The 15130-nt window shown below is 40.1% G+C and overlaps 1 protein-coding gene across 2 annotated transcripts in view; it reads right to left on the bottom strand.

Moving 5' to 3' along the window:
- ZNF407 (zinc finger protein 407) overlaps positions 1-15130 on the bottom strand; it is a 421360-nt gene that overhangs the window by 405294 nt on the left and 936 nt on the right. The window lies entirely within an intron of this gene.

The following is a 15130-nucleotide window of genomic DNA, read 5'->3' as shown; positions in this document are numbered from 1 at the left end:
AATAGCGGGAGTGAGGGTGCCCCACCATGCTTCGAGCCTTCCCCTTCCCTTGACGGTACCCTGTTGGGGAAGCAGGACAGCACCCCTGCAGCCCACAATGGGGGCTCCAGGAGGTGGCGAGGGACTGAAGCTTCACTACCAAGAGCCAGAAGAACTCTGACGACAGCGACGAGGGAGCAGCTCCTCCAGCCCCAGGAGAGCCTTCAGGCACTTCAGGGACGGCGGCCCACGAGAGACCTGGCGCACAGCCACCCAGGTGAGCCCACTCCCAAATCCCTGGCCGCAGAAACTGGCTTGAAGCCCCACGTTTTGACGTAATTTGTTACATAGCACTGGACTGCTAATATAATGCCTGTTCTCTCCCTTTACACCCTGCCAGGAACAGACCGGCTCAAGTTCACCCCTCCTTTATATGTAGTTCATACATAATTTCCTTTCCTATATGCTCCAGCCTTTAACAGGAATCTTCTGTACTAGCAAAAGAGTATTAAGCTACACAGGAGGAGGTCAATAAATGTTAAGTGAAGTATACTCCGAAATGCATATCGAGGGCAGAATTCCTAACAAACTTCCACAAGATTTTAGAACTTAAGAAACTGACATTTACATTGATGCCTCTCCCACTACCAAAATCAGATCTGATATAGCTTACAGTGAAAAAGTGGTGTAATAAAATCAAGAGTTATTAAAGAGATAAGGTGGAATTTTAAATTTAGATTTGTATGGAATAAAAGAAAAGTCCTAATATTTCTGAAAGACCTGCTCATTTTGGAGGAGGCTTTTCCTTCTTATAAGCCCTGCTAGAGTCGAGTTGGTAGCAGCCTACAACCTAACATTCCCCAAACCTGAGGAGGTGGCCCATGCAGTAAACCCATGGACAGCCACAAGTCATCATCGAGGCTGAACAGGCCGCAATCCTGGCCCCCAGACTGCGTAACTCCCACACCTTCCCCTGGCAGGAGGCATCCAAGCTCAGGAGACGTAGGGGTCTCCGGCCACAGGACCTGTACCTGGTTAAGCTTCACCTCCAAAGCATCTCACATGCCATGTCCAGCTTAATCCTAAAAAGAACCTTCCCCAGCCAGTCCAAGGACGCACTGAAGACAAGCAGGCTAGAACTATGTGCTCCTAAGCCCAAATGGTCAGAGTAAAGTAAAACTATCAGATGGAGAAAAAAATCCTCACTCAAGTCAGAATAGAATATTGTTTCTATTCCAGGGGTACCCACGGTCTATTTCAAATATCCAATTTGATCCTGTGTGCAAGTTAAAAATTAGAATATTTCTTTAGTGCCTAAGTGAGAGCTAAAACAATCACGAAAAAGTCATACTAAAAGGGATCAAACCATGGTAACCATAACAGAATAAGTAGGTCATCATCCCTTCATCAAAGATTGCCACCTTTCCAACACTACTTGTGAAGATGTATTAATACTAATAAAAAACAACAAATCACAGGACAAAAATAAACTGTAAAGTTAGCTCAGCCTTCTTACCTGGCTATTTCTTTTTTTTAAATCTTCCTACACTTCAAGTACTATTTTCCAAATACGTTAATTGATCCCGTAATAAAGTTAATTTTATGACTATCTTATATCAACCATCTCTGACAAATGTACCTTTTGTGGTATTTAATATATCTCCTTTCAAAAAGTATTTTTAATATCAATGTTTTGCTAGTATTTCTAATTGTTTTGATTTTTTTAAGAAAGGAAATTCTTATTGGAATAAAATAATAAAAGGAATGAAGATTCTATGAGTAAAGTAGAAAATGAAAAAATTCAATGCCATTGAAAGCAGACACAGGATCGTTTGTATCTTATGCCATATGAAAAGCTTGTTTTATTATCAGTATAGCTAATCACAATGAAACCATCTCTTACAACTAAAGACATTATAATGAATTTTCTTTACAGCTAAAGAGAAATGGGATTTGCTGTTTCACATCAAATAGAACAGGCTGTATAAATTCTTCTTCCTATTTATTGTAAAACATAATTTCATCTATAAAATCAGTCATGAAATATTAAAACTGAAACAACAGAATTTATATCCTTTACTTAATTTAGTTTAAACAGTCTATTCACTAAAAGGTGGGGGGGGGGAGAGGTACATGTGATAGAGCCCCTGCTTTCTCATTAAGTGTTTCCATTAGACCCTTTATTTTCAAGAATTTATAATGCAGCCATAAAAAAAAGCATCCCATAATAAAAGTTAGTATACTTTCCTTAAATTTTCCTTTCATCTTTTTCAAAAGGCAAGAAAATGAAGCACAAAGCATACGAATGCTGAGGAAGGGAAGAGAACGAGGAGAAAAAAATTAAAGAAACACAATGCATTTACACTGAACATGTTAAGCACTAGTGAAAAGGAACATTAATGTACAAGTAAGGAGGCCTAATTATTCCAACAATACACTGCAGGACACATGGCAAACAGTTAACTTTTCTGAGCCTCAGTTTCCTCATCTGCGAAGTGAGAGGCGACTAAGATTTCTAAATTCCATGAGAAAATCCCTCACTGACAATAAAAAAAAAGTTGAACACTCAACCAGTAGAAAAAAGAATGGATCTGTTTTTCATTCCAGCAGGAATACTACGGAGAAAAAGGCTATTTCCAAAACGTAAAAATGGAGGGAAAATAACAAAAAAAAAACAGCTAAAGACACGTTCCATACTGTTCTTGCTTTAACAGATTCCTCAGGTCCACTGAAGAGATGGATTAATACCATGGCTAATCAAAGAACGGCAAGGAAAATAGACTAAAACTACTAATTTTGGAAGAAATCTGGAAAACACTAACTCCAAATGTCGATAAGCTAACACATGATATGAAACTATCAAGCCTCAAGATTTTTGGAATATAAATTATTAGGTATCAAAGATATGAGTGTTAAGAAAGTATATTTAGAAAAGAGAAAACTTCAGTATTAAATTTTAAAAATGGATATAGTTCTAACCAAGTCCAATTATCTAATAAGGTTAATAGTTTTTATTTTCCTCTGGGTGATGAAATTATAGTTAATTTTTTCTTCTTCTTCCTGGCTTTTTCCTATACTCTTTCCTAGATATATTACTTTGGGGGGGGAGGAAATTAAGGGGGAAGCTTAAAAAAAGTCTCTACACATGGTAAGTAACGGAAAATGATAACTCCTCTCAAGACGGGAAGAGCAAGCCCTCAGGTAGAAATACATTTATGATTATGGTTCTAAGACTAAACTGAGCATCAAAATCTTACAAATAAAAGTAAATTTAAGGGGTGACTTGTAAAAGTCAGAGATGTTTGGGGTCTAATTTTGGTCAAACACCCAGGGACACCAAGAAATATCCCTAGGGTCATCGGACCGCCCACTAAGCTCAAGAGAGGAGGAGGGGGACCAATAACAAGCACAGCTGGCACCCCCATCTCGGCCTCCGATACCTCCTCACTAAACAGAACCCGGTTCCTCAAGGAATGGCAGATTCTAGCCGGGGGCAGGGTCAGTACACCACGAGCCTGAAGAATCTCATCATGTCACGAAGTGGGGAGAAATGCTTTTAGAAAACGTTGGGACAAAGACACAGCAGTCAGCTTGAAGAGGTGCCTACTGACTAAATCTGGGACAACATGAGCGCCACAGCCGTTAGTGCCAGTAAACCATTAAAAGCAGGTATGAAGAAGTCCATACTGACGTATGGGAGAGAGGGAGACAGACAGAGAGACTGATTAGACACACAAATGGACGGGCTGACAGGGCAAAGGTTACAGCAGAATGCTGAGGGCCAACGGGTAAATGTGGAGGGAGTGAGGGGATAGAAAATCATACTGACAGAGACTGTATCGGGCAAGAACTATCAATGGATGCCAGTTCTAGGGGAGCAATTTTGATGTGCAAAATGTCTGAATGGCATTAAACCATCTCCCTACAAACTGCTTATTTGCTGCAAGGGAAGAAAAAAAATTCAGTAATTATACGGTGGATAACTCAGCTATGCCTTGCCAGCGGTGATCAAATTAACATCCTCAATGAAGGCGGACATGGGATGCTTGCAGATATAACACCCTGAGGAGGACAGGACACCTGTGCATCGCTGCAGCTGAGAATGCCGAACCTGCAGCTAATTAAGAGGAAACAGCACACAACACAGAGTGAGGAATGTTTTATTTGAAGACAAAAAAAATGTGGGAGGACTGCATTCTTCACAAATGTCAATGTCATAAAAGACAAAGACATACTATGGAAATGTTCCAGGTTAAAGGAGGCTAAGGAGATGTGACAACTAAACGTGCTATGTGTTCTCAGACTGGATCCTATGGTGGCAGGAAAACATGCCACTAAAGGCATGCTAGGTCAGCTGACCAAAAGTACTGTGATGGTTAACTGTATGTGTGAGGCTAAGGCATGCACAGACAGCCAGTAAAATATTATTTATTTCCGCGTCCATCTGCGAGGGTGTTTCTGGAAGGGATAAGCGTTTGAATGGTAGACTGAATAAAAAATGTCCGCCCTCACCAGTGTGGGCTGGCAACACCCAATTTGTTGAGGGCCTGAATAGAGCAAGACGGTGGAGAGGTGGAGGAAGGTCCAATTTGCTGTTTTCCTTGAGTTGGGACATCCACTTTCTCCTGCCCTCAGACATCAGCATTCCCGGTTTTTGAGCCATCAAACTCAGACTGACTTATATCACCAGCTTTCCTGTTTCTCGAGCCTGCAGAAATAAGAAGTGGGACTTCTAGGCCTCCATATCCGCATTAGCCAACTCCTATAAAAAAATCTCCTCATATATATTTGTTTACATCCTATTGATTCTCTAGGGAATCCTGACTGATACAGATTTTGATACTGAGAGTGGTTCTAGAGGAATAGGATTTTCCCTTGAATTGGAACTGAGGTTTCTGGAAATGGCTCTCTAATGTGATTAGATTTAAGGATGCTAATGACTATTTCCAGTAGCAAAGAGAGTACTGATAACAGTCTATAGTGTGAATAGGAAAACACTGTACCCAGAGTCCCACTAGACATAGCTGGTCTGCTAGTTTCCAGGTGACTGCAGTTACTTCTACTAGAATGTTATGGGGAGCTCCCTGGTGGGCCAGCAGTTAGGATTTGGCAGTTTCACTGCCCTGGCCCGGGTTCAATCCCTGGTTGGGGACTGAGATCCCACAAGCCACTCAGCATGGCAATCAATCAATCAATCAATAAGAATGTTATGGATTAAGCACTGAAGACACTAAAATAGTATTCATCATGTGAACAGTATTTCCCAAGTATGACAGAAATACACTACTGGCATTTAAAATAAAGTTATGTGCCACAAGTAAGGACTTTTAAATAAGTGTGTATTATTAGCATGAATATTAGGGGGAAAAAATAACATACCAACCCATGACTCCACATACATTACTTCTTATGACAAGGCTAAATTTAAAAAATAAAAAGTGAGGTAAAATACTGTGGAGTAAAATATAGCAAAAACAATGAAGGAGTAAATAAATGACTAAAGTGTGGAAAACTCTACATTCATACCTTATTTATTTACTAATTTTTTGTATAAATTCTAAGAAGTCAATAAAAATAGATAAGAATTCTCAACTCTAAATTCATCTGTAAATAAGAGTGTTCTGAAAATCCCTCCCTTCCCCATGGCAGGCAACCCTTCATAGCTGGCATCACAAGTCTTCACTTATTAATTTTCACACGAGTACTGGCTACCTCAGATTATACCTTTAAGAAAACACTGCGGCCTAACAAAATGTTCTAACTCTGTAACATTACGCTTCTGCAGTCTGAGGAATAGATAAGAGAATTATATATGTGGAGAAGAAAGACTGCAGAATACTAATTTTCTACATATTCATAAACTGCCTTTCCTTCAGATGTGGGTACAGTGGCTAGAATCACCCTAACAAGAAGTTAATGCCCTAATTCCATAACTGCTATAATAAGTGGACCTGAAAATGGCTCAAACACAAGTTCCTATCTCGCTCCTGTAAACTCCCAAGGCAGGTGTTCCAGGTCTGCAAGCAGTCGGCTCCCAGCTGATTCAGGAATCCTGGCTCTTTCCAACTTGATGCTGACTCAGAGCTTCCTCATTCTCTGCATCCAGCTAACAGAAGACGAAAGCAAGCGTGAAAGAGGCAGGGCATTTGCTTCTTTAAAAGCCTTGGCTCAAAAGTGGCACCTACCACTTCCACTAATTCCTGCTTCACTGAATAGAAATCTGAAAAATGTCACCTAGAGTTGTGCAATCGTCCCTTGCGGAAGGGAAGAACTGATTTAGGTGGACAGCTAGCCAGCTCTGCCACACACCAATCCAAAAATTATCACACTACTTGTCATTCTACCATTAATGAAGGCTTTTAATCTTTATAAGACTTACCAAGACCTGTTTTGAGAAATGCCAACTGCCCCTGGAAGAGCCTACTAAGAGCTACTACTTCCACATTTGTAAAACAAGGGAATTATACCCAATGTCAGTCATTTGACAAATTTAGCTAATCATCAAAACATGAATCCCTTGGACCTACACGTGGACAGATTCCGATTAAGAAAGTCTGAGGTGGGGACCAAAGCCTGTAGTTCTAAAGAGCTCCCTGTTTGATTCCGATGAGCCAGATTTGGGATGCACTGGATAAAAGTCCCTCCTAACCTCAAAAAAAAACAATATATACTTAACATACACCTACCAGACAGAGATGAGGTGCAGAGGAGGAGAGGGAAAAAAGGGGGAGGAAGAAAGGTGAATCAGGAAGGAGAAAAATGTACTGCACTAAACAGGGCCATCACACCAGATTCCGAACTCATTTGCCTACATAACAACTGGCCACATGACAGTATTCTGAATGTGACTTTCAGCAAACACTGTCTCAATCTACCACCTTGAAACCCTAGGGTTTTAAACACTACCCCTACAGGAAACCAGATTATGGACCCTGAAGAGTCTTAATGAAAGTCATTTGATCTCATTTTCTGAAAGACTATAATTTCTACTACCACTCTGAATGATCTAAATTTTCTAGGCTATTTTTAAACGTACATTACACCTTAGTTTAAATTCTAACAGTTTTATAATTTTATGCACTCGTATAACTGTGATTCCCCATTCTTTAATAACTGATCCAATAATTATATATCAAATTTTGATCCTTAATTCACAGTAATTCACAAATGAATTGTACCCTTGGAAAGAAGTGGTTTGTTGCTTGTTCTAGGTTTAAAACACAAAGTTTCCATTATATTTAGTAACTGACAAGCAAGCTAGGCTTTGGTTACATTGGATGATGTAACCTGGTACTACTCCAACTGTGTTAAGCAATGTCTTTTCCCAAGGAGGCTTCTTATTACCTTACTTTTTATTTAAAACTATTTTGTTTTTTAATAAAAAGTAAAAAGTAAAGCATATAAGAGAAAACAAAAGTATGAACATCAAACACACTGAAAAACACTAAGACTGAGATTATCTAGCTTTAGCAAAATACAGCTGAAACTAGAAGAGCTGAAGTACCTAAAACCCATTTGAAGAAGCCTACTTTCTACATTTGCCCATCAGGGATCTGCGACAAGCACTATATGTGTCTGAAATGCAGACATCCTGCTATGGAAGGACTCTCACGGGCTGTCAACTTCTTAGTGAGGGGCTGGCTCTGTTAGAAAGTATGACATTACGTAATTACAAATGCTTGACAGTTCTGCTTTAGACAAATTTGCACTACGAATATCAAACAAAAATAGTACAACTATTTGGTTCCATAGGATGTGTAACTTGACTTAGGGCTTCTATAACCATCTTTTTATTTTTCCTATACTTGCTCATTTCAAGGAGCAACTGTCACACCACGATGGCTTAAAAAGGTTTACGGCATAAGTAATGTTTATTTAAAAATAGTCCTCATAATATGGGATACAAAAGGTTGCCCTTTTTAGCAACCTAAGCAAAGAAGTATGATTTCCTAAATCCTATGGCATGATACTACCACTTCCTAATAAACTGGAAGATGCAATCCTTAGAACTAACAACAAAATACAATTACTTTTTCTGCTTTCTAGACTTGCCATTTACTAGAATAATAAAGTCACGTACACTGGTGTAAAAACAAACCTAGCAAAATCAAGTAACTCGGAAAATGGGGGTGAATACATCCTTCACCAGTCCTGCTCTCTACTCTCATTCCTACTTTGACTTGGCCTTTCTTTCTGTAACACACAACACTCTGGGACACAACTCTGCTTTGTCTACGACTGCCTTCCTCCGACCTTCTCTGACAGAGTCAGAGACTTCCTCCACCTCTTCCCCCCTGTGCCCACAGGACCTCCCCGCCTCTGTGACATGGGGCAATAGTGATCTGACACGCCCCCCCCCCCCCCAGGTTCACTGGGTGGCTCAATCCTCAGATAATGAGTGTAAACTCAGCACACAGTGTGCCTGCACAGTGAGCGCTCAGCAAGTGTTAACACTCCGTACCCTCGAAACCAGTCTTCTCCCTGATATCTCTACTCCGGACAGTACTGTTACATCACAGTCCAACAAGAATGTATCTTGACCACCATCACCCCCATCATTATTTTTTTCATACAAACTGAATAGTCCCTGTGTAGACAGACGCTGCAAAAAGGAAAGTTTGTTTTTAAAATATTTGGTAGATATAAAAATAATTTTAATGTGTACAAAGATATTAAGCATAATATAACAAAAATCTGAGTACAGATCACAGTTTAAGAAAATTAAATTCTTGTCTTTGAAGTCCCTCTTGGTGTGCCTATCACCTTCCCTCTTGTTACAGAGCTACCCATTAACTTGTATTTTGTTTATAATTTACCTATTTTCTTTACTACTTTGCCATACCTGTATTCCTAATAATATGCAATTCTGTTTTGCATGTTTCTAAACTTAAAAAAGAAAAAGGGAAAAATACTAGATGCATTCTTCTGCAAGTAGCTTTTTTTCCCTCAAGTTAATGTTCCTGATACTAAATCCTTGGTGATGCATGTGACTGAAGTCCATTGGGTTTCACAACGGCACAGTACTTCATTACAGGAATATAGTACAATTTATTCATTCTCCTGTGATGGGCGTGGCTTCCAAGGTTTATCTTTTACAAACAGTGCAAGGGTGAGCATTCCTGTACATGTCTCCAGTCATTCACGGACCCGAGTTTTTCTGGGGCAGTGGTTTGCCCATTTTAGCATGCATCAAATCACCTGGAGAGCTTGCTAGAACAGAAAGCTGGCCCATCCCCAAAGTTTCTGATTCAGTAGGTCTAGGGTGGGTCCCCAAAATGTGCGTTTCTAACAACTTCCCAGGAGATGATGGGAACACAACACAGAAGCAACACTCTAGGGTAAAGACATAGGAGTGGAATTACTGGGTCAAAGGGTACACGTCTCTTTACTAGTTAATTCCAAAGTTATTGTACCAATTTACACTCCCTCTTACACTCTTCCTACCCTCCTGAAAAGCAGATATTGTCAGATTTTTACACTGTTGCCAAATTAGCGTGTATGAAACTATATACCATGCTGGTCAAATCTGCAGTTCTCTAATTACTGATGAAGTTAGCATCTCTGCATTCACGTGTCCTCTTCTGTGAAATGCCTATTCAGGTCCTTTGCCCATTTGTCTATTGTTCTTATAGATTTGCAGTTGTTCACCTTTCCGGACACTAAACTTTTATCAGTAATATGTACTAAAAGATCTATTCTCACTTGTGACTTGTCTGTTCACTTTCTTGATGGTTTCTTTTAATAAACAAAAGTTGTCAATATCAAGGTTGTCAAACACATCAATCCTTTCTTTTATGGTTTGCACCTTCTATAATTTAAGAACCTTTTCCCTCTAACAGAGTAACACAACTATTGCCCTACATTGTCTTCTAAAAGTTTCATAGTTTTGCCTTCTATATATAAGCCTTTAATTGACCTGTAGCCGATTTTGGTGAATAATGTAAATTAGAAATGTATCCCACTGCTAAGAAGTTTCCTGTTTGGTAAGAGCCACAGATACAGCCAACAATAACTATACACAATAAGTGCCCCAAGTGAAATATTGGTTAGATGTTAATCACTCTTTTGTTGAGGTTTATTCTGCTCTCTCATTGAGGAAAACAAAAAACTGGAAATTTTCAACATGAAAACTTGGAAAGTTTTAGCATATTAGTCAGAATATGATCTCCATTCACCACACTCCAAGAAGCATCTTTAAAAATACCAAAAAAATGTTGGATTATTCTTAAAAAAAGCATTGGGGAAAGTGTGGGAAAATGTGCATTCTCAATAGTACTGGTTAGGATATAAATCTATACAACCTTTCAAGAGGGTAATTTTACAAATTATATATCAGAAACCTTAAAATGTGTATCTTCTTTGAGCTATCAGTGACTCTTTACAGAATTTACCTTAAAGAAATAACCAGACAAAATATGTGTTTAAGGATATGCACCAAGGAACTCTTTACATTAGAAAAAACTGGGAACAAACTAGTATCCAGCAATGAGGTACCGCTTAAAGATGAAGCCGCCGTGGCACATCCATAGACTGCAATACTGTGCAGATTACAGAGCTGTACTGACAGGGGGAAATGATCACGGTATTCCGGTAGCTTATAAAAACACTTAACAAGATGCACAAACAACATTTATTTAGTCATAAATATTTATTGAGTGCCTCTATGTGCTAGGTACCAAGCAAGTTACTGAGTAAACAGAAAGAGGGATCTGTCCCCTGCCTCCAAGGAGCTTACAGGCACTGGGAGGAGACAAACCAGGTTTGTATCTTCCAACTGACTCAGGCTGGGATATTAAAGGCACACGCATTTCGGAAATAGAGATAATTTATATGTGTAATATAGCCAGCAATTCCATTAGCAAGGAAAACACGTGCCCCAGCCCCATGGGCTAGCAAGTGGGTAAGCAGTGGGATACCAGGAGCAACTGCCTGGTGATGAACTGAAGTGCATCCATCTTCTAAATGCTCCAGGGAGAATTCTTAAGAAATGCAGCACAATTATGGAAAGTCGTGCACTGGAAGACACATGTGAGACAGGTCACAGAACCAAAGCAAAACAATTCAGACAAACAGCTTCCACTGTTGCCAATTCAAGACGAATACTGCCCGAGATCAAGTACAAGTTCTTGAGCAAATAATTGTTCTTCCAGCAGTGAAACCTCTACCCTTTCCAGCTATGTTTGAGTCTAACAAATAGTACTGAAGCCTCCCAAAATAAGAAGTATTCCACAGTTAGGGTCAGGTTCAAAGGATTCTGACATTAGATGTTCACTTATTTTAAACTTTTGCACCAAAATCAGGCAAATTAGGAGGGTCATTAATTACAAAGAGAAAATGTTTAATCTTAGAGCACAGAAATATGTCAGACATCACCTCAACCAAGAGGTCAAAGTTAACATTCACCACTGATAAAATATATCTACATCATGTGCATTCCAATGCGATGCACTGAGGGCAAACTTCACCGCTGTGGTATTCTTGCCAAAAATGCCTAACCCTCAATTTAATCCTGAAAGAACATGACACAAATTCAAACCCACTAACATTCTACAAAATAACTGACCAGTAATCCTCAGAAGTATCAAGGTCATGGAATATAAACCTAAAAGGAACCGTCACAGATTGGAAGAGACTACAGAGGCATGATAACTAAATGCAATGTGGGATACTGGATTGGATGCTGAACCAGAAAAAGCACAGCAGTGGTGAAATTCAAATCAAGTCTTTAGATTAATTGTATCAACTGCCCGGTTTTGGTAACTGCACTACAGTTACATAATGTGTTAACAAAGAGATCTGGTTAGAAGATATATAGAACTATCTGGACTGTTTTTGAAATTTTTTTGTAATTCCAAAATTATTTCAAAGTAAAAAGTTTTTAAAAATCATTTAAGATGCAAGATAAAAAGGTATGGGGATCGCTCATTAACTCTAACATTAAAATATGCTAGCTACCTCCTCCAATAACTATGCTTAAAAAAAATTCCAATAATTGCAACTAAGGTGTAAACTGGAATAAATGACAATTATTCAATAAATGCCCAAGACTGCGATCATCTAGAGAGCAGAGTAACTTTCCAGGTAAATGACCTACCTTACTTTCCCCCTTACTCTTTTTTAATTCAACTTACATTTCTTCAATATCTATTACAGGCATATAATCTGTGCTTGGGCCCGATAAGATTTTGATATATAAGAAAAGAACATTTTAGTACACAAAACAACACAGAAAAGCATAGAAAAACAAAGATGGAAGTAACTTTTTACTCCCATACAACCTAGCAATCAACCTGGACACGCTTTTCAGTGTGAATGTTGGTAAGACTGGGGGCTCTCACAGCTCATGTGTAGCCCCTTCAATAGTAAGTGGCTCTGACCACTAGAATTGTCTCCAAAAATTACCCTTGAATATGCCAAAATGACGCTGAGAAGTACTCCATTTCCAGTCCTTTTTTATTTTTCATCTAATCATATGTTGTTTATGCATTACTGCTTGTGATACAAAATTTAAAAACTTGATTCTCTGAGTACCAGGGAAAAGGTTAGGCGGGTAAAACCTGCAGAGGTTTACTTACTCTCCTCTTATGAGAGATCAAAGGCAACATCACGTGAGGCCAGGGTTCCCGAAGTGTGGCCTCAGAGCCAGCAGCTTCAACATCACCCAGGCACCTGTCAGGAGTGCAAATTCCCAGTCCCAGCGCAGGCCTGCTGAATCAGAGCCCCTGGGTGATGCCCAGCACCTGTGTTTTCACAAGCCCCCCAGGTGGCTCTGATGCACCTTAAATTTGAGAACTATTGATGCTTCAAAGAGCAGAAAGCCTAGCCTATAAATCAGGGGGCCTGATTCTAATCCTTGTTCTGCCACTAATTTCTGAGACATGTTTGTCACTTAGCTTCTGGGGGGCTCAGCCCTCTCATCAGACAATGAGAGAATGAAAATAGATCACTGCCACAGTCCTTATGCCCTCTAAAATGGGACAACTCTATGAGGCCTAAAAGTGAAAAGAGAACCACAGGGATTTCTCTTTCATCAAAATGAAACAATTAAAATTTCTCCCTTTCATCAACTGGTCTCTGAATCATATTTCTTATTATTTTAAATAAAACTGCGTTAACTTTGCTTTAGTGAAAGCCATATAAACTCTAATTTTACAGTTTCCTATTTAGTTCTGTATCAAGTCTATTTTGGAGGAGTTCCACATAATAACAAAACTTCCAAGAAACCTACGCTACAGACTGAATTATAATTCCCGCCCCCAGCCCCCATCCCAAATTCGTACGGTGAAGCCCTACTCCCCAGTGTGACAGTATTTAGAGACAGGGCCTCTGGAAGGTAGGTTTACCTGAGGTCATGAGGGTGAGGCCCCCAAGATGGGATCAGTGTCCTTACAAGAGGAAGAGAGACCAGAGTTCTCTCGCTCTCTGCCACGTGACAACAGAGCAAGAAGGTGGCTATCCGCAAGCCAGGAAGATTCCCTCAGCAGGAATCGGCACCTTGATCTTGGACTTCTCAACCTCCAGAACTGTGATAAATAAATGTTTGTTGTTTCAGCTACCCAGGCTATGGTATTTTGTTATAGCAGCAAGAGCTAAGACACTCAAATGTCCCCTCTGGTGTGGGGATCTAACACGCCAAGTTACAGTGCAGAACTGTGCTCCATGACCTCTCATAATGACTGTGATCGAACCACAGGAAGTATTTACTAGCAAGAAAATCAAAGAATTTAAAAATGTATAGATCTAGATATTTCCATTACTACACAGCTTTCATTTATCCTCCTGTTCATGGATTTATAAACTGGGATGCTTCTCGCAACCTGTATTACCTGTGAAACAAATCTCTTCTTAGAGGGGCTGTGAGAGAGGGAGGTGAATCAAATAGAAGAGTCTGTTTTATAGAAGAGAGTTCTCCTCTAATAAAACAAACCTAATTAGAATGAATGTTGGGGAAAATGTCCCATCAATCAAGTGAATAGCCATTAACCCTTAAGATCTCCACTCAAATATATCCTGAAAGCTCTCACCACTCCTGCCCCAGCAGTGATCATTTCCTCTGTGCTCCCGTATCTCCGTTTCAGCACTTGGCAAAAGGCATTACATTTGTTTACGTATCTGTCTCCTCCAATGGGCCTTGAAATCTTCTAGGGCAATATGTTACTCTCTCCTGCACTAAAATGGTGTCTGGCATGAAGCAGGAACCAGTGATTATTAAGTGGAGCCACTTTGCTTTGTTAAACACCAGTGGAACTCTGTCCTATCTTGCAGCTTTCGTGTAAATCTGAAATTATTCCAAGATAACAGGTTTTTTTTAAAAAAAGGCACCAATAGCAACTGCGCTATCAGCAATCACCACAACTGTCTTACGCATCGTGTAAGAAGACATTAGCTACTACAGAGCCTTGCCTTAGCGGGTTTTGTTTGTTTCTTCGTTGCAGCACTAAGGATCATTCGTTGCAGCATGCCCGCTTCTTAGTTGCAGCTTGCCAGCTTCTTAGTTGCGGCATGCATGCGGTATCTAGTTCCCGGACCAGGGATCGAACCCGGGGTCCCCTGCGTTGGGAGCACAGAGTCTTACCCACTGGACCACCAGGGAAGTCCCCGCCTTAGTGTTTTCCAGACGTGACACTAGGAGTTAGTAATTTCACATGTAGCAAACTTGAAGAAGAATGAATAACAAACATTTGAGATTTGAATCCGGACGTTAACTTTCGTCAAGTTATTTAATCTGGGTCTCAGTTGGTGGAAAGGGGTTAATTCCTGCTCTACAAACTGCTGTGCTAAATAAAGTATACAGCGTATATATCAAATGAGCTCTCCTAATGATGTTCTAGTCAATAGATAATCAGCGTCCTTCCCTGCACGGTGTTCCAGCTGGACTAACACCTCGCCGCAGAACAGGTGCACACCGTAATTAGTTCCACGGGCACGAGCTGTAACGTTATACCTCAGTCACCATTAGGATTATGGTTACCTATAAAATAAATCCTACTCGTGTGTCCCTGTATGCCAACCCTGCCAAGATATCCCACTCCAGAATTCCCCCTTGAAAATAAACAAGCTATTCCCACCTCGACGCAGCCGACAGGGGTCAGCCGCTCCTGCCACCCGCCTCCACCAGACTGGTCCCCAGAAAGCGGACAAGCACACACAG

Source organism: Tursiops truncatus, chromosome 13 (genome assembly GCF_011762595.2).
Source record: "Tursiops truncatus isolate mTurTru1 chromosome 13, mTurTru1.mat.Y, whole genome shotgun sequence".
NCBI lineage: Eukaryota > Metazoa > Chordata > Mammalia > Artiodactyla > Delphinidae > Tursiops > Tursiops truncatus.
Note: the sequence above shows the minus strand (reverse complement) of the source record. Positions and strands in the feature narration are given on the sequence as shown.